At 35.8% G+C, this 25,874-nt stretch overlaps 1 protein-coding gene across 24 annotated transcripts in view; it reads right to left on the bottom strand.

Moving 5' to 3' along the window:
• The window catches only part of LOC150100409 (coiled-coil domain-containing protein AGAP005037-like), a 1,356,304-nt gene that overhangs the window by 386,939 nt on the left and 943,491 nt on the right, over positions 1–25,874 (bottom strand). The gene's annotated exons all lie outside the window — the stretch shown is intronic.

Here is a 25,874-nt window from a genome sequence, read left to right as displayed (position 1 = left end):
AGAAAGTGATCCCCCATACACCTCTGATTATGTTCACTTGTTGATACTTATCTGATAGCCATTTGCCTATCTAACTCACTAGTCTATCACCAATCCCATTTCTTCAATTTAGCTACCAGCTTGTAGTGTGGCAATCTATCAAACACCCTTGTAAAATCTGAGATATATTACTGTATATGCATCTCCCTTGTCCAATACATTTATCATGTTGTTATAATACATAAGCATGTCAGTAAAACACGTCAGTATATATATATACAGATCAGTCTATAATTTGTTGACAGCCTTATCACTAATTGTGTGAAGTGGAATGATTTTGGCTTCCTTCTACTCATCTGCGACTTGCTGTTGCAGGATTATTGTGAAACAGGTAGGCCAAGGCTGATGCTAACTCCTTGGAACATCCCCTTAAGATTTGCTGATATGTCATCAAGCTTACTAAATTCCTCATATACCTATTGCTCACTTACCATTAAGTCTTCTCTCATTTCATTCATTCACTTGAGCCTCTGATTTCACACTGAGAATGAAACATCCTGATGAAATACTCACTGAATACTTCGATTATATCCTCTGCAGCAATTACCAATCTCCCACTTTCATCCGTTAACATCATCAAACCATAATCCTTTTTCTTTTTATTTGCCACATATTGAAAAAACTCAAGAGGATTTTTCTTGGCCTGATTTGCTAATTTTTACCCATGCTGCACTTCCATCTAGCAACAATCTCATCAAAAATTAAAAATGATCTTTCGTAGTACACAGAACATCTTAAATTTTTTAGAGATACAAAAACAGTCCAGTCTTTCATTATGCTTGGTTTAAACATTCTGTGTTTTTAAGAGGGTGTCTTTTGATGTTAAATAAAAGTGAGTGAGCCACTGATGACTCTTAATGCAACTATTTGCAGATAAGTTGTTATTGTATGGAGTTGTTAGATGCTTGGCAAGTCTAATGCTAAAAGTATGAAAGCCTGAGCACATGAACTAAATTGATGATATAACCAGGAAAGCAATCAAATTGTAACAATAATAAAAAGTGACCAGGAAAGATTACATAACCAGGAAAGTAATCAAAATTTCAACAGAAAACATCAACGTAATGACAAAAAGGAGCAAAAGTGGCTGTGTGATAGGAATAACTCCAAAAATGGACAGATTACACAGATCTTGCATGAAAGTAAGAACTGCAACAGTCAGCAAGGAAACTCATTGAGAAATGAATGCAGGCTATTTATTTCAGCTGGATATAAGGATTATATAAGTTACCCATCAAGTAATTCATTTTACTTCTTTTCACTCATTTCTTCAAGCTGTACAACCGTGATGTTTTCAGAGTTATAGACATTATGAAGAGATCCAACAAATCTTCTGCAAACTAGCCAAAATTTCTTTGCATTAGCAAGCCCTAGTTAACAGAACATGTGATGAGTATATTGGACTTAGGAAGACCGAGAGAATAGAAAGGAATGGAAGAGATATTATTAATGATAGTAGAGAAGTTTAACTCATCTCGAGTGAAGATCTGGTATTTGGCAAGTTAGGATACCACTCTATTAATTAGTCTTTGATAACACTGTATAACAATAATATCCATTATTAGCAAAGTTGTTTACCCTATTAATGCAGTTATTTGGGGGGGAGGGGTACTTTTTGAGGGACAAGGATGTGATATGTTAGTTAAGAGCCTGGCAGTATCAATCCAATATAATGCTGATATTTATAAAAATCAACCTTTTGTGGCTGATTTTGGCAGGTACTGAAATGCAGACATCTGTTAGTGGGTTGTTTTTTCATAGATGAAAAAGGATAGCTGCTCCTAGAGATTTTCTTTCACTGAAGACACAATCACAACATCTAATGGTAGTCCATTCCACACACTGTGAAAAGAATGTGGACTACTTCACATGCTTCCTAACTATACCTTTCAAAATCTTGCTGGTATCTATAGTGTAATATCCCCCTTACCAATTTGTATGTTTCTATATCTCCTCTCCTCCATCTATTCCCCAAACTGAAAAACATTCCCTCAATCTGTCCTCCTATGTGCAATCCTATAGGTCAGTTATCAAACTGGTTACTGACCAACAAATTTTTCACTGTCTCCCTATCTCCTCAATCTGCAAACAGTAGTTCAGATGCAGTCTTATCAAAGCCTTATATAGTTAGAAAAGAATAATGTCCTTTTTATTAAAAGTTGGTGTTCTCTTCAACAACAATGCAGTTTACCAATGTTGTTGAAGAGAATATGGTCCCAAAACTTGAACACTTTGTGTACTATAACCAAATCTGTATACAAGTACATATAACATATCCATATACAAGCAAGAAAAATCTTGGTAAATATAATTTACTTTGTAACCAAGTGAAAAAGCTTTCTCCAACTATCTCTAATCTAGAATATTTTCATAATAACATGATACATCTTTTTGCTACTTATGTATGGAAAATGCCAGCCTGGTTGGCCAAGTGGTTAGCGTATCCACTCTCCAGACAAAGGCTGTGGGTTCAAATCCCGGCGTCGGCATGGATGTTTGTGACTGTCTATGAAAGTGGTGGTGGGAAGTAGATGGCGTTGGTATAGTTATAGTTAGTAGAGACAGAGTTGTAGAGGGTGCCCCTCCCTCGATGAATCTTTAGACTCCATGGAGGAATCACGTAATGATAATAATAAAAATCTAGAACTTCAGCATTAACTCAACCTTGGCATCTTTCTGGGTCTGGCTCTTGCTGATGCAACCTCAATAAAAGTCTACAGCAGTCTGGATAATGACTTTTTCCATAATGCATGGCAATATACACACATTCACAAGTGTGCTCTGCATTATGGGATACTGAGAAAATTGGAGTGTCTTCATGACTCGGCAACAGCTAGCCAAGTCATGAAGATACTTTATGTGTGATCTTTGTTTGCTTATACTTGAGTAAAGGATTAAACAATATAATTTCTTGACAAGTATAATTTACTTTGTAACCAAGAAAAAACATTCTACAGTTTCAATACACCCAGTTCTAAGCTGGTTGTGGATTGGTTTCCTCTGAATGATCTGGTTTTCTTCCTCAGATAAATAAAAACCAACCAACCAATACATCTGGTGATAGTTTATAATTTACAGGAATTAGGCACTCTTTGAATAAATTTGGGCAATATCATAAAAAAAAATGGTATTTTGACAAATCTCCCTTTACCAGCAGTGCTATTTTATGTTCTGTGTCTGAACAAAAATTCAAAAAACTGCTGTAGCAACTTATAGCAGAAGATATAAAAATCCCCCCCCCCCAAAAAAAAACCTCTTCTTACACATTTATCCTCATTTAACTTAATGAAATCAACAAACAGCCACACATCAAAGATGGACAATGCCGTGGCTAAAAAACATGTTAAGAGGAACACTGCTCTTTGCATAGCATGTGGAAAGCTCAGCCGGCATAGGAGGAGGAGGATAGTTCTGACTGTCTGCTAAAGACAGTTTGATTGTGATAAGATGATTGTTCATTTACCTTTACCCAAAATATATTAAACAGTTGTAATCATCCCAGTGAATGATGCACAATTCTGCTCAAGGGAAAGTTATCCAATATTGATATGTATGAAGGCTTTCATTTTTTGTCAAGTCTGATAAGAAATGATGCAAGTAATAAATATACAGTGAGTTACATATCATGATACTCTTCACTGAACCTATAATCAGATGGATAGGATGGTGTGGGGAAAGTCATATGTCAAGTAATACAATAAAAACAAATTTAAATGTAGAGGGTCAGGGAAACTAGATCATCAAGAGAGGAATGGGAAAAATGTGTGTGAAAGTTCAGCTATGTTATGCAAACATGACAAAGATATGAATGCCTTCGAACATGGTTATGTATGTGGCAAAGGAGTGGAAAAATATGCTTTGAGATCGAACATTTTAAGTATGTCTGGAGAGGGAAAAGATAAAATTCTAGAACAAGACCAAATAGATTGTATATCTAATTATAAGAATAGGCTAGGTTGTAATTTATTATGTCTATACACAAATGCCAGGAGCATTAGAAACAAAGGGATTGAGTTTGTTGCTTTATTGAATATGACGTGGGCTAAGACTGTTGGCATTAGTGAAACCTGGTTATCAGAATCAGATATGGTAAGTGGGATTTATAGTGTAACAGATACACTATTTTTAGGAATGACAGAGGAGATAGGAGAGGAGGAGTGCTACTAAAGATATCAGATGATTTATGTCCAGTTAGGGTAGAATACAAGAAAACAATGATGGTAACAATGTCCCATGTAGCAATGAGTTTGAGTCTATTTGATATTATTATTATTATTAACATTTGACCTCCATGGAGTCAGAGATTCATCGTGGGAGGTACTCACTATTGCATACAATGCTCATCCAACCGCGTCTTAAACTGATTCAATGTATCCACATCCACAACACACTCAGGCAATGCATTCCACTCACCAACCACCCTCCATGCAAAGAACCTGCTTCTCACTCCTTTGCTCACACCCTCCTTAAACAGTTTCTAGCAATGGCCTCTTGTTCTACCCCCCCCCTCCCATTCTATGAAAAATCTCTTCTATGCCTACCTGATAACAACCCCCGACCAGCTTATACGTCTCAATCATATCCCCCCCCCATCCTCCTCCTATTCACGAGGCTCTGCAAGTTACATTCTCTCAATCTGTCCTCTTACTCCAAAGACCACTGACTACTTTTGTGAATCTTCTCTGTACCCTTTCCAACATATCCACATCACCGTGAAAACCCAGTGAACAAATCTGTGCACAATAATCCATATGAGACCTGATTAAGGCCTATCATACAATGGAATCATAACCTCTCTATTTCTGCATGTCAGGGTTCTCCGCATCATTGCCATTATTTAAGTGATGTCTTCACAACTTGTGCAATGTGGCCCGTGAATTTCAGGTCCTTGTCCACCATCACTCCTAGATCTCTCATCTCCTCTACTTCTGTTAAAGTTTCCCCACCAAGTGTATAATTTGCATCCCATCCTTGCTTATCAAATCTAAAAACTTTACACTTCTCAACATTGAACTGATAGTTCCACTTACCTGCCCATTCATGCAATCTATTCCAAGTCCTCTTGTAAGGCATTAACTGTGCATTGCTCTCTCCAGTTTTGTCAATTGCAAACAGCTGGATATCACTAGTTAAACCCAACCCAATATCATTAACATACAAATTGAATAACAATGGCCCCAAAACTGTCCTGTAGCACACCAATGGTGACCTTTCTCTTTCGAGACAGTTCACCCCATATACAACTTTCTGATACCTATCCAACAGCCAGTCACTGATCCAACACAAAAGTCTGTTATCCAATTCCATCTGTTTCAATTTATTTAAGAGCTTGTCATGTGGCAGTCTATCAAAAGCCTTTGCAAAATCCAAGTACACCACTGTATATGCATCTCCCTTGTCCAAGGTATTTGTCACTTTGTTATAGTACATAAGTAAGTTAGTTAAGCATGATCCCCTCTTAACAAACCCATGCTGATAACTACAGAGAATGCTGCTGTTATCAACCCATTTCTGTATCCTACTTCTCATCAATCTCTCTAGGACCTTCACCACACCTCCAGGTATACAGACCAGCTAGTAATTTGAAGCTACATCCTTATCACTGCCTTTATGCAGTGGAACAATTTTACCCTCCTTCCACTCCCTTGGAACCGCTGCTGTTGCAAAACTCTTATTAAACAGGCATGCCAATGCTACTGCCAGTTCCCTGGAATATTCCCTTAAGATGCATGGTAATATGTCATCAAATCCTATCACCTTATTAACATCAAGGTTATTTATTTCCTCAAATACCTCTTGCTCACTCACAATTAAGCTATCCTCTCCTATGTCTTCTACACTTAAGTTCCTCATGATTCCACCCTGATCAGGATGAAACACCCTTATAAATTGATTCCTGAATACCTCAACAACGTCTTCTGTAGCAGTTACCATTCTACCCTTTCATCCCTTAACTTCATCTTTCCATGATCATTCTTCCTTCTACATGCCACATATCTAAAAAACTCTCCAGAGTTTTTCTCAGCCTGATTTGTCAATTTCCATTCATACTCTACTTTTGTTTTCCTTATTGAGTCTCTCCTGGCTTGTTCTTTATATTCTTCATGTGACTGATTACCATTATTCATCTTCTACTTCCTCCAAGGTACTTTCTTTTTCCAGATTTCATGCTTAAGCTCCACATTCATCCATTTTACACCTATCTTATTCAGCCTTTTGGCATTTGTAATACATTTGTACATTGATGCTGTTATGTATTTCTTTGTAAGTTCCCATGCAGCATTTATTTCCTTACTGCTCAACTCCTCGTTCCATGTTATAGCTCGAAGTTGTCTCCTAAGCTTGTCATAATCACCAGCCTTTATAATTCCACATATCCTTTCCTCGCAAAAGTCTGCATATGACTAGCCACAACAGTGATTACTTCATGATCACTTTTACCAACTACAGGAAAATGTGAAACCCCCCCCCTCTAACAATTACATCCTCTGATGAAATGATGAGATCTAGAACTCTTAATCCTCGCGTGCCTTTCTTTACGTACTGCCTGAGATAGTTATCTCTCAAGAACTCGAGAAATTCGTTCTCCTCATTCCCAAATGCTCTCTCTTCATTCCAATCTATACCACCATAATTAAAATCACCCATAATAATTACCCTTCCTTTGTTCATTAATCCAAGTTGTTCATATATTTCTTCATCACCACCTTCCACATTCCCAGGCCTATAGCAACATCCAACTCCCACGTTACACCACACTGCTTCATAACTATTGCCACTATTTCCCCCTTTCATGTCTACCTTATGTGGACTTAATTCCTCTGCTATCATCAGCAGCACTCCCCCCCTCCCTCCCCTTTCTATCCTCACAAAAAATACTGTACCCTTCCATTTCTATTCCCGTTACAATATTCTTCATTCAACCATGTTTCACTTATTCCAATGATTTGGGGGCGAATAAACTCAATAACTGAAACCATTTCATCCCCTTTATTTCTGATACTTCTGGCATTTGTAAACAAACACAATAGTTTATTTTTAGGTCTATAGCCAGTCCTATCCAAGCCATATGTTGGTTGTGATTTCCCCCACTACACCTGCCAAATCACCTTTATCACCATTTACCACATATACCTGCTCAGTCTCCACCCACATTGCAATCTTCATACACACATTCACAGCCACTTTCAACATTCTCTCTCGATATGCCATGTTTCCCTGTCCACCCGAGCTCCCCCTGTTCCTCTTGTATTCCCATTCTCTCTTCCTCTCTCACACTACTACTGTTTCCACCGTCAAGCACTTCTGTCTCTTCAGTACCACTCTCCTGATTTTTCTCTTCATCTCTTCCTTCTGATCTCTGGCACGCATTACACACTGTACTTCCACACACTATACTTTCATATAGCAACACTTTCTCCAGCACACTCACTCCAAATCCATTTAAATGCAACCCATGATGCCTGTATAATTTCATTCTTCCCTGTCCACCCAGAAACTCCACTCCCTTCTCCTCACATAGCTCTGCCAGCATACCATTCATGATTTTGGCTCTCTGTTGCGACTCGTCATCATACTCATACCTAGGTAACACACTGACAACCTTTCCTACTACACTGTTATCTTTCACTCTTCTCAATACTCTCCTGATATTCATCCTCGCATCCTTATGTCCAGCAAGATCATTCGTCCCTACAATCACAACTAACTCTCTTGCTTGTTTCTTCCTCGTCAATGCCTTAATTATCATACCCATTCTCCCACCTGGATAGCAGAGGGTTAGTTACTGACTCTTGTCAGTAACTAACCCTCTAATTATGGAGTCTCCATATACTGCTATCCTGGCTATCACTCAACATATTCTTCATTTCATTTTTCATTTCCAATACCTGTTTCATTAAATCTTGCATTCCAATAATTTCACTCTCTATCTCGCTACCTCTTGTTCAGCCACACTTTACTTCCTTTTCCTCATTCATACTTTCTTTCACCCACTTATCACTAACTTTTGCTTGTACATCTTTGCATTCTTTCACTTTTCAGTTTTTCCAATTTTCATTTCACTTCCGTTTTTGCAATTTTTTCCATAACTTTTGCTTCTACATCCTTGCATTCTTTCACTCCCTCAGTTTCTCCTGTTTTCGTTCATTTTGGTTTTTTGTAACTTTCACTTCTACATTCCTGCATTCTTTCACTCAGTCAGTCTCTCTATCTTTTGTTTCATTTCCGTTTCTTTCGTGTACACTATCTTTTCAGTCAGTTTCGCATTCTGTGTATCGTGGTCCAACAGTATATCGCACTTATGACAAATCCATACTTTCTCTCATCTTTCACTGATTCTCTTCCTCTGCACAAAGATATCTCTTACATTCTGCCATGCATACATATCGCACTCAGGACATCGAATCAGTTTTGAAAAGTCTATGTCGGTAATGCTACTTGACATTAGCGGCATTCACTTAGTAGCACCAGTCGACGCCCACATGGTTGACCTCCTGACCAGCATTGTGTGATATTTAAAGCGAGAATTAAGACTAATAATTCTGATAGAATTCACACCAAAAATCATTCAGACACTTCGTTCTCAAAAATAAATAATAAAACCCTAAAATTTATGAGAAACTGCCAATTATTATTCAAAATAGCACTTATCTTTCCGGAGCTCTTTCTGACATGGAGGTTAACAGAATGAAATATATGGTGGGGGTGTTGCTACAGACATGGCAGCTCAGTTTTAGGGGAAGAAGAAATGCATCACCAATTTAGCCTTATGGGTATACCAAGTGAATGATCATTATGGGTGATTTTAATTTTCCAAATATTGATTGGGAAGAAGAGAAATCTCATGATAAAAAAAAGAACAGGAATTTATTGAATTGTTGCGAGACAACTTTCTCAAGCAGCATGTAAAAGAAGTAACTTGAGGTCAAGAGTGTTGGATTGGCTCATAGCATCAGAAGGGATGGTCTGTCAAGAATATAGCTATTTTACCACCAATTGGTGACAGTGATCATGCTGTTCTTTCTTGGGAAGTATCTACTTGTATTGAAACTCCGATTAAATCAGGTTACATGCTGAATTACAAAGCTGGAAATTATGACCAACTTAGAAGAATATTATCTTTGATCCTATGGTATCAGTTACTGAATGGAAAAAATGTCAGCAATGCATGTGAATCTTTGAAAAAGTACTTGAATGAGGCGGTATCTGAATGTATCCCTAGTGTTCGAAGAATAAATAGGTTGGGAGTGAAATGGATGTGCAAAGAATATCATGAGAATAAGATTGAGAGGGGGTTTATGAAATATATAAAGCTCAGGCCAGAAAAGTAACGAGTATTGTGAAGAAAGCTAAAATGGAGTATGAAAAAAAATTGGACATGCAAGCTAAAGGTAATCCAAAAGAATTTTATCGTTATGCTGCAAGCAAAAGAAAGAATGAATGTGGAAGAATAACTTTATTGAATGCAGATGGTACATGAGTGTCAGAAGCTAAAGAGATTGTTCAGTTAATGAGTGCTCACTTTGCTAAGATATATCAACCAGGTGTATGTAGCATGCTGCACAGTGCTACGTTGGATGAAGAGTTAGAGGCTCATGAAAATGAGGCTGGAGAGCTGTTGCATAACCTGGATAAGAATTTGACAATAGGGACAGATGGAATATCAGCCCATTTGCTAAAGGAATGTTCAGCTGAATTGGCTAGGCCTTCACACATTTGTATAACTTGAGTATCAGCTCATGAATGATACCACAGGAATGGAAGGAATGCATGATAGTTCCATTGCACAAGGGTGATGCAGAAACTGATGTGTCTAACTACTGACCTATTTAGTATCTCTGGTGTGTTAGTGAAGATTTTAGAGAAGTTGGTAAGAACTCGCATAGAGAAATGGATAGACAAACATGCTATACTCTGCAAGGAACAGCATGGGTTTACTACAGGAAGGTCATGTTTTAGCAATTTGTTCATATTTTATAACAATGTTACAGCTGAGTTGGATAAAGGGTTTGGATACGCTATGATAATATTGGATTTTTCTAAGGCATTTGATAGGATACCACACGAAAGGCTGTTGCGTAAACTGGAGAATATGGGATTGGAACATAATTTGTTCGCAGTCAAGAAAGGGATAAGAGCTAGGTTTTTCTCACAGAGAGCAGCGAGTGAGTGGAATAATTTGCCCTTAGGGGTAGTGAGTGCATCTAGTGTGAATGAATTTAAGGGAAGGCATGACAGCTGGTTTGGGTGATTTATAGCCTCCCTCGATGAGTCCTTGACTCCCTGGAGGTCTCAGATAATAATAATAAAATTGAACAATATTTAAGGTTCAAAACGAAGAAATGAAGTGTAAACTGTAAACAATAAAAATAAAATATAAAATCGTTTACAAAACAATGGCATTCTGTAGAGACTAATAAAGTTTTTTTTATTTTTTTAAAAAAAATGGACCTGAAGATGAATATTCTCCAAATGCATGATATTTAATGACATTTAAACTATTCATACACTAAATGAATTTTCTATAACGTATTTTTTTTTTATGATAATCCCATACACGAGAGGTTTGAGAAACCTATAGTACATTAGTAACTGAATGAGCGAAAAGGAACTTGTTCACATTTAGTTTGAAGAGCTGTGGGAAACACATGGATAGATATGGGAGACAAAGCTACTTTTCATTATCCTAGAAACTGAACTACTTCTGCTTCAGTTAGTACTTCTCCCTTGAATAACTGGTTATGCTTTACAAGCCTCAGATTCACCATCAATGGACCATTGCTCCCCACACTTTGGATGCCCAAAAACTTCTTTAAAAATCCTAGATGCTATTCAGGGAGTGAAGTGAGTTAAGTCAACACCCCCATCGCACTCCTGGGACCTTCCATAGTGTACACTCCCTACATGGATGCTAATGGACCTCTGCGAAGAACAATGAACAAATCAGAGGAAGAGGATTCATATCCCAAAAATCTCTATAAACAATCTAGGCTTAGCTGTCTCTGGCGAGGCTCTACCTAGGATTACAAGGAAAATTAAAAGATTCAATCCTCTGTCAAAGGGAAACAGCTTTTATAGTACTGACACAAGGTTGACGTCATGATGACGGTCAAGCTTGCGATTAGAAAATTGCAGGTGGCAATACAGTTATTATGTAATCTGTAATACTGCAGAGCAGAAAGCAAATGAAGAAACCACTGCTCTATTCTCTCCAGACTAACCACCATGGCGAACAAATCTACACAAATGGTCCCAAGTTCCAGGCATCCCATAAATGGGACAGAGGTTGTGAAGAATCTCTGGGATCAAAATAGTGTGTCTGCTAAAACTAGGAACCTGAAATGTCAGAATCCTGTATGAAGCAGGTAAGCTAAGAAATGCCATCCAAGAAATGAAAAGACTTGGAATTGGGATTTTAGGAATGAGCAAAGTTAGCTAGCTAGGATCAGGCAAAACTCAAGTTGATTACATGCCAATGTACCACTCTGAAGTAGCAAAAACAGTCATCTAAACAAAGTTGGAATAATATTAAAGATTCCAATAAGTCACTGTTGACCTTTATCCCCTACTCAGACAGTATGATGTTATTAAACCTGAAAGATCAACCATTAGATATCAATATTATACAGGTCTATGACCCTACTGCTGACTAGAATGATATCGAGATCGAAAATTTTCAAGAACAATTAAAAGTACTAATGAAAAATACAAAAGAAACATGATATTAACATTGTCATGGGTGATTTCACTACTAAAGTTGAGAAGTGGGAACAAGAAATGAGAGAGGAGATAGTCTTATTCAATTCTGCCAAGAAGAGGAACTAATAATCACAAATATATGGGTTAAGTTACAACCCCGAAGGCTATAACTTGATGATCACCACAGGATAATAATTCAAATATAGTCAGAAACCAAATTAATTACTTGCTAATTAATCAACAATTTTGAAGTTCCATAAATAGCACAAAAACTTATCCTACTGCTTCTGATCATAATCTACTGGTGACAGAGTTAAAACTTAGCCTGAAGGCTATACTTAAGAAACATCAACAAAAAAGATTTGATCGAAAAAGTTAAAAATCCAGAGATAAGAAAAAACTGAGTGAAAATCTGAATCAAGAGATAGCACTTATGAAGAATCATGATGTCATGAGGATTAATAACTCATTGGACAAATTAAAATCTGTCTTCACAGAGAAATGTGTCAATACTTTGTATCCTGCTAAAGCAGAAAAAAGGAAATATTGGATAACTGATGAAATTCTCTCTCTCATGGATCAATGCAGATCATAGTCCAACAAAATATAAAGAGATTCAGAAAATTATTCAAGACAAGTTCAAAGAAGCAAAAGAAATCTGGGCGAATGAAAAATGTAAGGAAATAGAATTTCTACAGGAAAAGCATGAGTTTAATCTACACAAAAAACTGAAAGAGACCGCAGGTATATTTAAGAAAAAAACAACTATGTAACCTTCGAAAAACAAAAAGGGAGAAATAATATTCGAAAAGGATGATAAAATGCAAGAATGGATGAAATATGTAGAACTCTTTCTATAACAACTGTTGCATTACCCTTATCAGCTGTGGTAATAATACTTTTATCCTTAAATAACATTTTTAAGGTTGCTATTTCATTCTGTTGAGGTATATACATTTGCTACCATTATTATGGCAAGTCAGGACTGGCAGACCATGCTTTGGGCACCCCTTACATGGAATTAGATAGAAGAAAACCAATGTGCTATTTAGAAGTCGCTGCGGATCAGAAAGATTATTTTTTGAGTCACCGATGGCTATGAAGAATTCTCCTAACCTGAACAAGTATGGTTGCATTAATTTGACAAAAATTTGGGAGACTGTTATCTTAAGATCAACTCCTCCATAGCTGGATTTTTTTTTTTACAACATTAGAGAGTGACAAATTAGGACTTGAGATCTTTTGCCCATTATAATTTGAATTGTTTCACTTACTCATTGGCACATATAAACTATAGTATGCTGCTTTGTGCTTTGAAGATGCAAATTTGAAATTCAGTTAAATATAAGCCAGTTAATAAAATTTTTTTTTATAAAACAGTTTGTATAGCGTGTTGTTAATACCATTAAAAATAAGTTACCATACAGTAAGTTATCTGTATCTATCTTTTAATGGATTTTGTTATTCTGCTCCTTACTGTTACAAAAACCTAAGTGTTAAAACTGCCACTTATTATTATTATGGTCTGGTGTCGAATAAATTCCCAATGGACAAAATCCTGACATGCAGATTGCATGTAAAAAAACAAAGTTAGAGTCCATATCTCAGAAACTGTTTTGAGTTTATTTTTCAAATTCATCTGAATACATAGAAAATATACATTGCAATTATGCCAACAGTATATGATACTGTTGATATTTTATGTAATATAAATGAATGAAACACTTTATACCAAATGAAAAAAAAAAAAATCTAGAAAAGTTGCAAGTTAAAACTGTAATGGTGATATTAAAATCTCAGTCTCCATAGCTCACTTCTTACTGACAATGCCCTTTGGTTGCAAACAGCTGTCTAGAATATACTGAACACCAAGAAACTGAGTCAGCAGAGGTTCAAGATTGCTTCTGCTGGGTTTTTCATCCCACAAAACAGGCAAACCAGCCAGAAGAACACATGCAATTTACAGACAGAATACATTTAATAGGCATAAGACTAACCACTTTAACCCTAATAAAATTAAAGTTATTAAAACCAAGTTAGGGATGTAGGCACTGCATAGCCATGTTAAGTATCACTATTAGTCTTGGGAGGAAAAAAAAACAATGAAATTATATACGCAAAGAAATGATAAGATTCCTGCTTGATATTAAAAACAAAAAAATATATATATATACAGGGTGTTCGGGATAAATTTGACATATTTATAATTAATTATATTTTTCCGTAAGTTACATGTATTAACACACACTTCTCTTCATTTAAAAGTTTGGACCCTTCTTCATTCATATACAAGATGTCAGAAAGGATGGATAGCTGGAACCCACCTGAATCATGGAAGAGAATAACTTGTATCATGATGATTCGTGCCCGCCATCAAAATAAGGATATTACGACTGCTGCCCAATGCTCCCTGAATACAGTAAAAACAATCAGGCATGAACCAGAGACTTGCAATGGTGACTACGAGGATGTAGCAAGAAGAAAGATCCCTAGCAGATGATCTGATTGCGTTCGTACAGCAGAATTCCTCGCAAATCTGCAGGAACAGGTGTTGAAGAACCCTGGCATTGGAATTCGGGCTTTGTTCGTGGAGTTGCTAACTGTAGTCAAGCCCTGGATAACAAGGGTAGCCAATGGTAGGCCGTATGTATGGCAGCAGGATTCGGCCCCTTGCCACACCTCTGGGAAAAGTCAAAAATGGTTGTCTGAAAATTTCTACGACTTCACCAGTCCAAATGTTTGGCCTCCAAACTCCCCAGACCTTAACCCCATGGATTATTTTGTATGGGGCGCAGTTGAAAAAGACACCAATCGCACTTCCAGTAATACAAAAGCCCAGTTAATGGATAAAATTAAAACAGTTTTTGCGGCCCTTCCCAGGGAGACTGTAGCATCAGCTTGTTCGAGGTTCCGAAGCAGAATTGAAGCTGTGATCGATGCTAATGGTGGTTATTTTGAGTAAATCTTGTTGATAGTATTGTAATTAACTCTGCCTGTAATGTTTTTTTGTCAATTCATTAAATTTAATAGATACAAAGAAGATTTTCTTTTTCCTTACGAAACTGTCAAATTTATCCCGAACACCCTGTATATATATATAATATAATAAATAGAAGAAAGGGCATAACTTAATTATTACATGGATATTTCCATAGAGTACAAAGACTCATCCAGAGAGGCACACAACCGTTATTCACACATGCATATCATACCTCTCTTTAAATTTATTCACTGTCAAAGCATTCACAACCACTTCTTGCAAATGTTCCACTCATTTACCACTCTCTACTGCTCACACCCTTACCGACCACACTCTACCACAACCTCCAGTCACTACTGGACAAATTTTCTCTTACTATTTGCCATGTACTGAAAAATTTCTTCTGCATTAGTAAAACCTCTTTAGTAACTTAAACATTTAAGTTTTAATTTTTTTTTAAATAATTTAATTTAAACATTTAAATTAAATTATGTGTTTATCATGTCACCTGTTTTCGGCCTGTCATCAAAACAATGCAACTTCAACAAATTCAATCTATCCTCATAGGAAGCATTCTACATGCCTCTCACTATCTTGGTCACTCGGATCTGGATGCTTTTTACCACCATCCCCAAGAAATCCAAGCAACCAAACATGACACAGCAGTCAAAATGACCGTATCAAGGGCTTATAAGGAGAGATAATAATCCCCTTATCTCTACTTGTCTGCAACATGTCCTCTGAGCTTCTACACTTAATCACATTAAAATGATAACCTTTAATGTGATACTGTCCACACTATCAATTGAATTAAATCATCCTACAGAATCTCTGCATTGCTTTCATTAATACTGCTCTCCCAGCTTTGCATCAGTGAACAATTGGATAGCCTCCCTCAAATCATTTTCCATATCATTAAATATAATATTTTAGTGATATTTTCTATTATTAAATAGAAATAATTTCGATCATTACGGAAAAAATAAAGAGCTCAGTGGCACTCCACTGGCCACCCACATATTGATGATTATACTTTATTATATTATATTATATGGATACAAATATGTTTTGAGAGAACACCAAATGAAAAACTTGTATTGAAACAAAAGTGGGAATGCATGGTTGATTACTCAGAAATATAGGGATAGAAGACGATTTGATTTATGAGGAAGCAGCATCTCAAAGAAGAAGGTAACAAATGCAATGACAGATAGTAGTCTGGTAAATCGCTGCTTTTTAATTTATATGACAATATAGTTCGAGTTTAAGGTTTGAAGAGTTATATTTGTTTGTTTCTAGATAATGCAAATTAGAAGAGTAACAAAGAATACTGACGGTCACTTCAGGAGGATTTGAATTGGTGCTGTGGATAGATGTCGGGAATATCAATTTGGTTCAATGTGATCAAGTGTCAAGTTTTTGCAATTTGGCCAGAGGAAATAGAATGCAATTATTATGCTGGAAGAACTGCACTCCAGGATATGAAAGAAGGTAGAATTTGAAGATAAAGGAGCCCAGTAGAAAGGAAAAGGAGGACAAATATAATTACACTTTTAAGTTGGTTATAAGAACTTATCATATATGTAGGGTTTTACATTGATATTACAAAGATTCCTGTCCTGTCAGGTGTCTTCTTCCTCCAGGAGATTGACTACCATGTGTTTCCACCATGTCCTATTCTGCGCCTCTCTGCTGCATTCCTCATAAGAGAGATAGGTCCAGTCTTCTATATTTTTCATCCACTCCAGTCTTTGTCTTCCTCTTTTTCTCTCAACAGTTCCTTTGAGAAGTGTCCTTTGTAGGCAGTTATGTCTCAGAATATGTCCAAAATATCTGACATTTCTCTTTAATTTCTTTCATCAGGCTCCTGTTTACGCCTGCCGTCTCTAGTACCTCTTCATTTGTCGTTTTGTCTTTCCATAATATTCTCATAATTCTTCGCAGCATCCACGTTTCAAAGGCCTCCAGTTTTTTCACACTCAGATTGGAGAGTGTCCATGTCTCTATTCCATATAATAATGTAGACCATATATAGCATTTGGAGATTCTTAGTCTTGTTTTCAGATTTAATTCTCTAGATGTTAGTAGATTTTTCATCCTGTTGAAAGTTGACCTTGCAATTTCAATCCTTTTTCTAATTTCATCTTCTGTCCTGCCATTCTCTGTGATCAAGTGTCTGAGGTATATGTATTTTTGCTAATTTATTTCCTTTTATAATGATGCATATTTTTGGTATTTTCTTTTCTCTTGAAATTATCGTGATTTTTGTCTTTTTAAAGTTAAAACTGAGGCCATACTGATCGCTATACTTGAGGGTTTCATCTATAAGAGTTTTGAGGTCATGTTTGTTTTCAGCTAGAAGAACCGTGTCATCTGCATATCTTAGGTTATTATTATTTCTGCCCCCTATAGTGATTCCTTTGAGGGTAACAATTTTATTAAATATTTCTTCTGTGTATGTACAGGTTAAAGAGAATCGGAGAAAAGACACAGCCTTATCTCACACCTTTCTGAACTGGGAATTCTTCTGAGGTCTCTCTATTTATTCTCAAAGATACAGTCTGTTCCAGTAAAGATTAGTTAATAGCCTAATGTCTTTTCCATCCATGCCTATTTTTGAAAGGATTTCAATTAATTGTTCATGTTGGACATTGTCGAATGCCTTTTTGTAATCTATGAAGCAGAGGTACACATCTTTTTATTTTTCTAGATATCTTTCTATGATGATTCTGACATTGAAAATATCTTCTCTTGTACCTACATTTTCCTTGAAGCCACTTTGTGTATCATTTATTTCTATGTTTATTTTTCTTTTATTTCTTTCAAGAATAACATATAGGAGGACTTTTGATACTTGACTGATGAGGCTGATTGTCCTGAACTCTTCACATTTTGTAGCTTTTGTTTTTTTGGGAATTGGAACAAAAATTGAGTGATTAATATCTTTGGGTAGAAATCCAGTCTCGTATATTTTATTGCATAATTTTGTTAGAATTCTCAGTCCTCCTTCATCGAGACCCCTCAACCATTCTGCCAAGATGTTATCTATTCCTGCAGCTTTATGTGGTTTTAGTTTTCTGATGGCATTTTCAACTTCACAGAGTATAATGGATGGTCCTTCTAAATCAGTCTGTTCAGGAATATCATTTCTTTGTTGTTCATATAATTTCCTTGTGTATTCAATCCATCTTTCCGTGATTTCTTTTTTATCCATTAGAATATGGTCTCTTGAGTCTCTAATGACACTTGCATGGTTTGCTGCATTTGTCCTGCTTGTCATTTCTCTGATCTTTTCATGTATTTCTCTGCGTCTGTTTTTTTATCAAGGTTTTCTATATCTATACATTTATATTTAATCCATTCCTCTTTGGCTTTTCTGCATTCTTTTTTTTTATTTATTTCTTTATTCATGCTTTTATATTCAGGTTTGTTCTTTAACATTTTTCTTTGTTCCATCAATGTCAGTATTTTTTCATTCATCCAAGATTTATTCCTTTTCAATTGTGGGAGTGTATTTTTGGCGGCTTCATTGATGCTATTCTTGAATGTTTGCCAGTTCATGTTAATTTCATCAAAATTTCATGTTAATTTAATTAAAATTAGGTAATGGGAAATCAATGCATATGAATGGAATTTAATTTTTACTATGGAGAAAAGCAAAATGATGACGAGGTGCATTTCTATCATTTGATAAGTCAGTCAGTATGTGTCTAAATTAAGCAGACTGACCAGTTTGACCACATAAGCAAGGAGTTCTGTATGTATGTGTGTGTGTATATATATATATATATATATATATATATACACACACACATACACAAGGGGAAGGGGTATCGGTAGTGGTTTTGAGGTAGTATGGTGTGAAAAAGAGGTAAATGGAATGAAATACTTCATTGGATGTTGATATAGACCTGATAATGTGCAGGGTAGTGACCAGGAAATGTATAAACAAATCAGCCAAGCAGATAGAGAAAAAGGGTGAACGTTATGGGTGATTTTAATTAATGTAATATAGACTGGGATGACAAGATAGCAACCAGAAGTAAAGAAAATAAGTTTCTTGAGTTCTTCAGGGACAACTACCTCAGGCAGCATGTAACAGAGGGCACAAGAGGATTGAGGATCTTTGATTTGATCATGTCATCATAGGATGTTATTATAAATGAATTGTCAAATCTCCCTCCAGTTGGTGAGGGTGACAATGAAGTGATTACTTGGGTGGTTAACAACCATGTGAGAAAAGAGTATATGTGGAACTACAAAGCTGGTGATTATAAGAAGCTCAGGAGACAGTTTGCAGCTGTAGCATGGAATGAGGAGTTGGGTGGAAAGGAGATCACTGCTGCTTAGGTGATATTCAAGAACTATCTAGTAGAAGCAATGTCTAAATGTTTTCCAAAAGGTGAGAAGGTTAAATAAGATACGTGTGAAATGGATGAATGAGGAGATTAAGCATGCGATACAGAGAAAAAAGGCATTACAGAGGTAACATAAGAGGAGTGGTAATAATCAATTCCATAAGGAATACAAAGAACAGCCAAGGAGGGTGACTCGGTTGGTAAGGGGAGCAAAAGTTCAGTATGAGAAGCAGTAGGCTAATAAAGCAAAAGTCCTAGGGAGTTCTTTTAATATGTAGCTAGCAAAAATAATAATAATTATTATTATTGTAGAATATTTTTAAAGGTACCTGTAGCATAATTAAAATTAATAACTTAACACATATATAACGTACTTTCAGTACGAAATATTTGTACCTTTAATTCATTAAAATTTATTACTGTTGGTTATATTATAGGATGGCATTGACTGGAGAAAATGGTATTGTAGATGAAATAGTTGAGATATTTAATGGGCAATTCATAAAGGTCTTTCATCCTTGTGAATGTGACATAATGGAGAGATTGAGAGCAGCTGATGATGGGGAGGAGAGACTGACTGTAAGTGAGCAAGATGTGTATGGGGAATTGAGCAAAGTTGATGTTAATAAGGCTGTGGGACTTGATAATATATCACCATGTATTCTGAAGGAATGTGCCAGGGAGTTAACATCTGCCTGGACATATTTTTTTAATACGAGTCTTGCACTTGGTCAAATTCCTAAAGAGTGGAAGGAGGGCAAGATTGTGCCACTTCATAAAGGAGGTGATCAAACTCAAGCATCAAACTATAGGCCTATCTGTGTGTCAGGTGTGTGGTTAAGCTGTTGGAGAAGCTGGTGAGAACTAGGATCCAGAAGTGAGTTAACAACAATGGAATTACCTTTGATGGACAGCATGGATTTGCTATCATTTTTTTATTAATATACTTATTACAATAAGGTGAAAGCAGTATTATATATGGGAAATGGATACACAGTAGTATAATTTGACTTTGCAAAAACGTTTGATAGATTACTGCATGATAAGTTGATAGTCAAACTAGAGTGGATGGGATTGGATATTAAACTACTGCACTGGATTGTAGACTGGCTGTCTGATAGGTATCAACATGTTGTGTATGGGGAAGCAATATACAGCAAGAGGAAAGTCACTAGTGGTATGCCTCTAGGGTCTGTTTTATGACCATTGTGATCAATTTTCACTTGGTGTGAATGATATTGGGGAAGATTTGAATGGGGATATAAATTGTTTGCATATGATGCAAAACTGGGACAAACTATGAGAAGTAGAGCAAATGTTGTGGCCTTACAAAGACCTGAATAGACTAAGTGAATGAGCACAAGAGCAGGGATACCAGTTCAATGTCATGAAATGTAAGGCTTTAAAATTTAGAAAACAAAGATGGGATGCAGAATTTTCTCTTGGTTGAGATATATTGTTGGAGGTGGAGGAAATAAATGCTATTAGGGTGATTGTGGATAAGGAGATAAAAGTTAGAGGACAACACAATGAATTCTGGCAATGATGTGGAGGGCACTGACTTGTAGAAGTAAGGAGATTCTGGTTCCACTGTACAATATAAGGCTCTGATTAGGCCATATATGAACTACTGTGCACAGATTTGGTCACCCAGTTTTCAAAAGAATGAAGAGATGTTGGCGAAGGTAATTGACCAAAACAGTTTCTGATTTCTGGAATGTTGAATATGAAGAAAGGTTGAGACAATGCAATTTGCAGAGTCTAGTGCAGGCATGGGCAACTTTTCCTAGTTCGGGGGCCAAATTATCATTCTGTCTCTGAGTCAAGGGCTGGACCAAATTATTAAATAAAATAAAATTATTAAATGAATTAAAACAATTTGCTACTTCATATTTCATTTATTCATAATATAATGCTTTGGTATAAAGCTCTACATAAATTTTATAATATAATGAATGACATAACAATTTAATGTGAAGATTGGCCTTGTACTTCAACTACGAGACTATCAATATTGACGTTAATATTACTTAAGGATAATCGCATAGAATTTTCGAGATTTTCGTCCGTTATTCTTGTCCAAATTTTTGATTTATTGTATTTCATCCTCGAAAAAACTGTTCACACATATATGTGCTGCCGAAAAGACAAATGATTTTTCTTGAAAAGGTGCGTAAATTTGTATATTTTTCTTCCACCAAATCAAATTTATAAAAATCTGTCAAAGCAATGTTGTTAAATTATGATTTTAGCACTAAATCCACCTGAATCTCAATAAGTTCCATCTGTAAGTTTTCTGGCGCATTATTTACATCAGCATCCATCGGACGAGCAAATATAGCGAATGTGGAGTCTTTGTTTTTGAAGTCGGCAAACCTTGTATCAAATTCCTCTATTAGTGCCTTCAGTTCATCTCCATAACAATTATAAGGGATATTTTTATGAGTTGCTAGAGTAGGAAAATTATAACAATTTTTAGCTCTTATCTGACTTTTCAACAATCTTAGTTTATTACAAAAAGCTTTGACATGTCCATGCAGTAGTTCATGAACCAATTGTCCTTGTTTCTGCAATTTAAGATTCAGTTTGTTTAGGTATCAGGTGACATCTACAAGGAATGCTAAATCACACACCCACTCATCATCTTTTATTTGGTTAATTGTGTTTCATTTCCTTTTATGTCCATAAAATCTGCAATATCTTGTCTCAGATCATAAAATCGTTTTAACATTTTACCTTTACTCAACCACCTCACTTCACAGTAATAAGACACATCTTCGTAATCCGAAAATGGGTCTGCCAAATACTCCTTAAATTGGCGATGATTAAGTGCACGTGACTTAATAAAGTTAATACTGGCTACTACAACTTCCATAAAATTTGTGAATTTAATCAAAAGTAGTAGAGGGCCAGGGGTTGCCCATATGTGGTCTAGTGGATAGAAAGAAGAGGGATGATATGATAGAGATGTACAAATTGGTAAGGGATTGTTATAGGATTACCATTGAAGAGGTTTTTCATAAAATGGTGGGAAATTAGGGGAGAACAAGAAGTCATCCCTGGAAGCTGTATAAGAAGGGTGTGGGAAAGGGAGCAAGAACCAGATTTTTTTGCATGGAGAGTTGTTAACGATTGGAATGTAATGCCTGAGAGCATGGTGTCTGCAGAGAATTTGAATGTGTTTAAGGCATGGTACGATGAGCTGTGTGTATGACAAAAAGGGACCTCTAGATGAGTGTGTGACTCCACAGGGTCTTAGGATAATAATAATAATAATATAGAATTTTTTTTTTGTGCGAAGAGAGAGAAACCAGGAATGCACTCTGGTTTTTTTTTTTTTTTTTGTACGTCTGGAGATAATAAGTGTTTATCTTTTGGATAACTATCTACAGATGTAAAAAATACAAAGTGCATCTCTGATTTCTCTCTCTGTCTCACTCCCCATGAGCAAAAAATTCTATATTATTATTATTCTAAGAACCCATGGAGTTTAAGTGTTTATCTTTTGAATAACTAATGTTTTTTATGTAGTTAAATCAAAAACTTTTTTTTTTTCATTTTAGAAATGAGAGGTCACTTTGTGTTTTCAAAAGTATTATCTAACTGCCCTGAGTTTAATGTTTAACATTAAAATCAGGGCAGTTAGATAATACTTTTGAAAACACAAAGTGACCTCTCATTTCTAAAATGAAAAAAAAAAGTTTTTGATTTAACTACATAAAAAACATTAGTTATTCAAAAGATAAACACTTATTATCTCCAGACTTATTATCTCCAGACAGTTTAATGTTTAACATTAAAATCAGGGCAGTTAGATAATACTTTTGAAAACACAAAGTGACCTCTCATTTCTAAAATGAAAAAAAAAGTTTTTGATTTAACTACATAAAAAACATTAGTTATTCAAAAGATAAACACTTAAATGCTTGCTTGTGATAGTGTTCATTCTGATGATGCTACAGAAACATTTTGATGTTAAATGTTTAATAAGCTTTTACAGTTTTCTAATAAACTGCATTTCTTTTATTTCATTAAAATAAATATTACAGCAACATGTAAGTTTAAAGTATGTCCACTAATTGCAGGTATTCTCCAGCTGGCTTGTAGGATGAAAAAACCCTGCCAATACATGAGAGCAGTCAACTCATCTTCAGTTGAAAAGCTCTCATTAAAGTTCATCAGATCCAAAATGAGATTAAAACCAAGGGCTTTCTGGCTGAAGAGAAGATGATGCAAATGAACTATAAAGTACTAAGAACTTTCTTCAGAGTCAAGTGACTCTGTAGATATCTAAAAATAATACTAATATTTGTGTGGGGGAAATATATCAGCTAGTCAACAAGCAGCATATACCTTTAAATTTCCATAAGTAAATTTAATTTGCATCAAATAATGTAGATTTAATGCAAATTAAATAATTTTTAATTAAAAAAAAAAAACATTTTTAAATTTCCCTAAGTAATGGAAATGAAATGAAATTTGATTTCCATTACTTATGGAAACTTAATTTGGCATCAAAATCTATTAAAAGAAAGGATAATATACAAGTCGATCAAAATGAAAGTATCCCTGTTTAAGGCCTTATGGAGTGTCAAACAACTGTAATGCTGTTGCTACACTACATGAATTTCGTCACCTGAAACAAATGTCAGTGAAATCCATGCTCTGCAACAAATGATGGGTCATTCTGAAGAAATGGGATCACTGGGAGTTAGAACTGATAGAAGTCGCAAACCAATCAGTTCATAACAAGTGAATAAAGTTGCTACTGCCGTTGTGGAGAAGGTCATGAATAACACCATCAGTTCCTGCAGTGCACGTGCTGGATCAAGACACATGAATGTACCTTCCCAGTATGCCACAAACTGCATCCTATGCAGTTTGTGGCATGCTTGGAAGGGCAGCACATGGAACAATACAGCCTGTGAATGCATAATGGAAGTGAATAAAAATGTGTTTTTATGCTGGTATCACATTTCTCCTTCTTACACACACACACACACAGAAACATTACTACATCTACACTTGGTACATCATACAGAGCCCCTGATGATGAATTTTGAAACTATTTTTTTTTAAACTCAAATATTGCTTCCACATGAAGCACAATGTATTCCTGCAAAGTTTTGCAGCATTTGGATCACTGGGTGGCATGCTCCATAATGCCTTAAACAGAGATACTTTAATTTTGATCACCCTGTATACCTATTATGGTTTTATAGCAAAACAATGTTTGCTTTTGAAACTCAAGTTTCAAAAGTGACTGACAACTTATGAGAATACAACCTTTGCCTTTATGCACAACTTAAAAGACAGACACTACCAGGACCACATATTTACATTTTATTATCTTTTATTATTATTGGTGAAGGCTTTACTGGCCTGACAGGTCTTTCACACTATTAATTCTTATCAGACAGGCAGAAAACTTCATAGACACAAGTCCTCTTTCCAGTACTGTGAAATCTCACATCTGGTAGCTATATTTTTCATAAGTGAATTCTCAGTCAATATCAAAAACATAAGCAGAAAAAAGGAAGCCTAAGTGCCCATCTGGCATCAAAAACTATTAAAATCCAGCAACAAGAAATACAACTTTCATACATGAGATTCCATGTACTGAGAGGAGGGTTTTGTGATATGGGGTTTCTGCTTGTATTTGTAGAGAACCAACAGTCTGAAAGAGCTAAGCCAGTAAAACTCTAATCAAAAGCATCACCAAGAAATAACAAGTTCAAGGATAGTGTTGGTTGGCTTTTAAGTAGTGCAATATCAACATTAAGAACTGTATTCCTGTATGCCCGCTGTCATTTTCAAAATTATTAAGTTTCAAGTTTTATTACTAGGCTACAAAACAATAATGGATATTTATTATCCTTTAAGATAAATTCATTTTTTGAATGATAATTAGCTGGAAAATCATAAGAAATAGTAATTCACCTTTGAAATGATTGTACTTAAAAATTCAAAGAGAAATGGGAAGAGAAAGAGTGAGAGACAATATTTGAAGGAGGCATTGCTTATATGTGAATGCTTTGTGCAATATTATTACTACTGATATCCGACCTCCATGGAGTCAAAGGGCTCATCGGAAGATATCTACTCTCTCATGCCAAAAGATTGTTGAGCCATGCCTTGAACCCATTCACAGTTTCTGCACTTGCCGCAATGCATTCCACTCACCAATCACCCTCCATGCAAAGAACCTACTTCTCACTCCCCTGCTCACATCCTCCTTATACAGCTTCCATGGATGTCCTCTGGTTTTACCCTTGCCTCCCTCTACTCTATGAAATATCTTCTCCACATTAATTAATCTGGTAACAACACCTCACCAACATACGTATCTCAATCACATCCCCTCTTCTTCTATTCTGTAAGTTGCATTCCTTCAATCTCTCTTCGTATCTATATCACTACGTCTAAACTACTTTGTTCACATGGTCTACTTTGGGTTATTTAAATCTAGTAATATATTAAAGTAAAAAAAGGGAAACTACAAGATACTTTAGATAGCTCCCTGCACACTTGTTTATTTATTCAACAAACAAAACTGATGGTATTTTTATAACTGTTGAGCAGGTAGCTAAGCCATGAAGAATAAGTATATTATGTTTGTCATTGTGTTCATGGACTAGGCTTCTGCTCTTGTTACTGCTTTGGACAACAAGAAGAAGAAATCCTACCATCTCCAACAGGAATCAAAGTTGCCTCATCTGATAATGTCTTAGACAACTTCTCCCATTATATTTCAACTCAATGTCTACTTCAAAGGTATGTGATTCATGCCAAATCTA

Source organism: Typopeltis vanoorti, chromosome 13 (genome assembly GCF_054136105.1).
Source record: "Typopeltis vanoorti isolate ZY-2024b chromosome 13, IOZ_Tvanoo_1.0, whole genome shotgun sequence".
NCBI lineage: Eukaryota > Metazoa > Arthropoda > Arachnida > Uropygi > Thelyphonidae > Typopeltis > Typopeltis vanoorti.
Note: the sequence above shows the minus strand (reverse complement) of the source record. Positions and strands in the feature narration are given on the sequence as shown.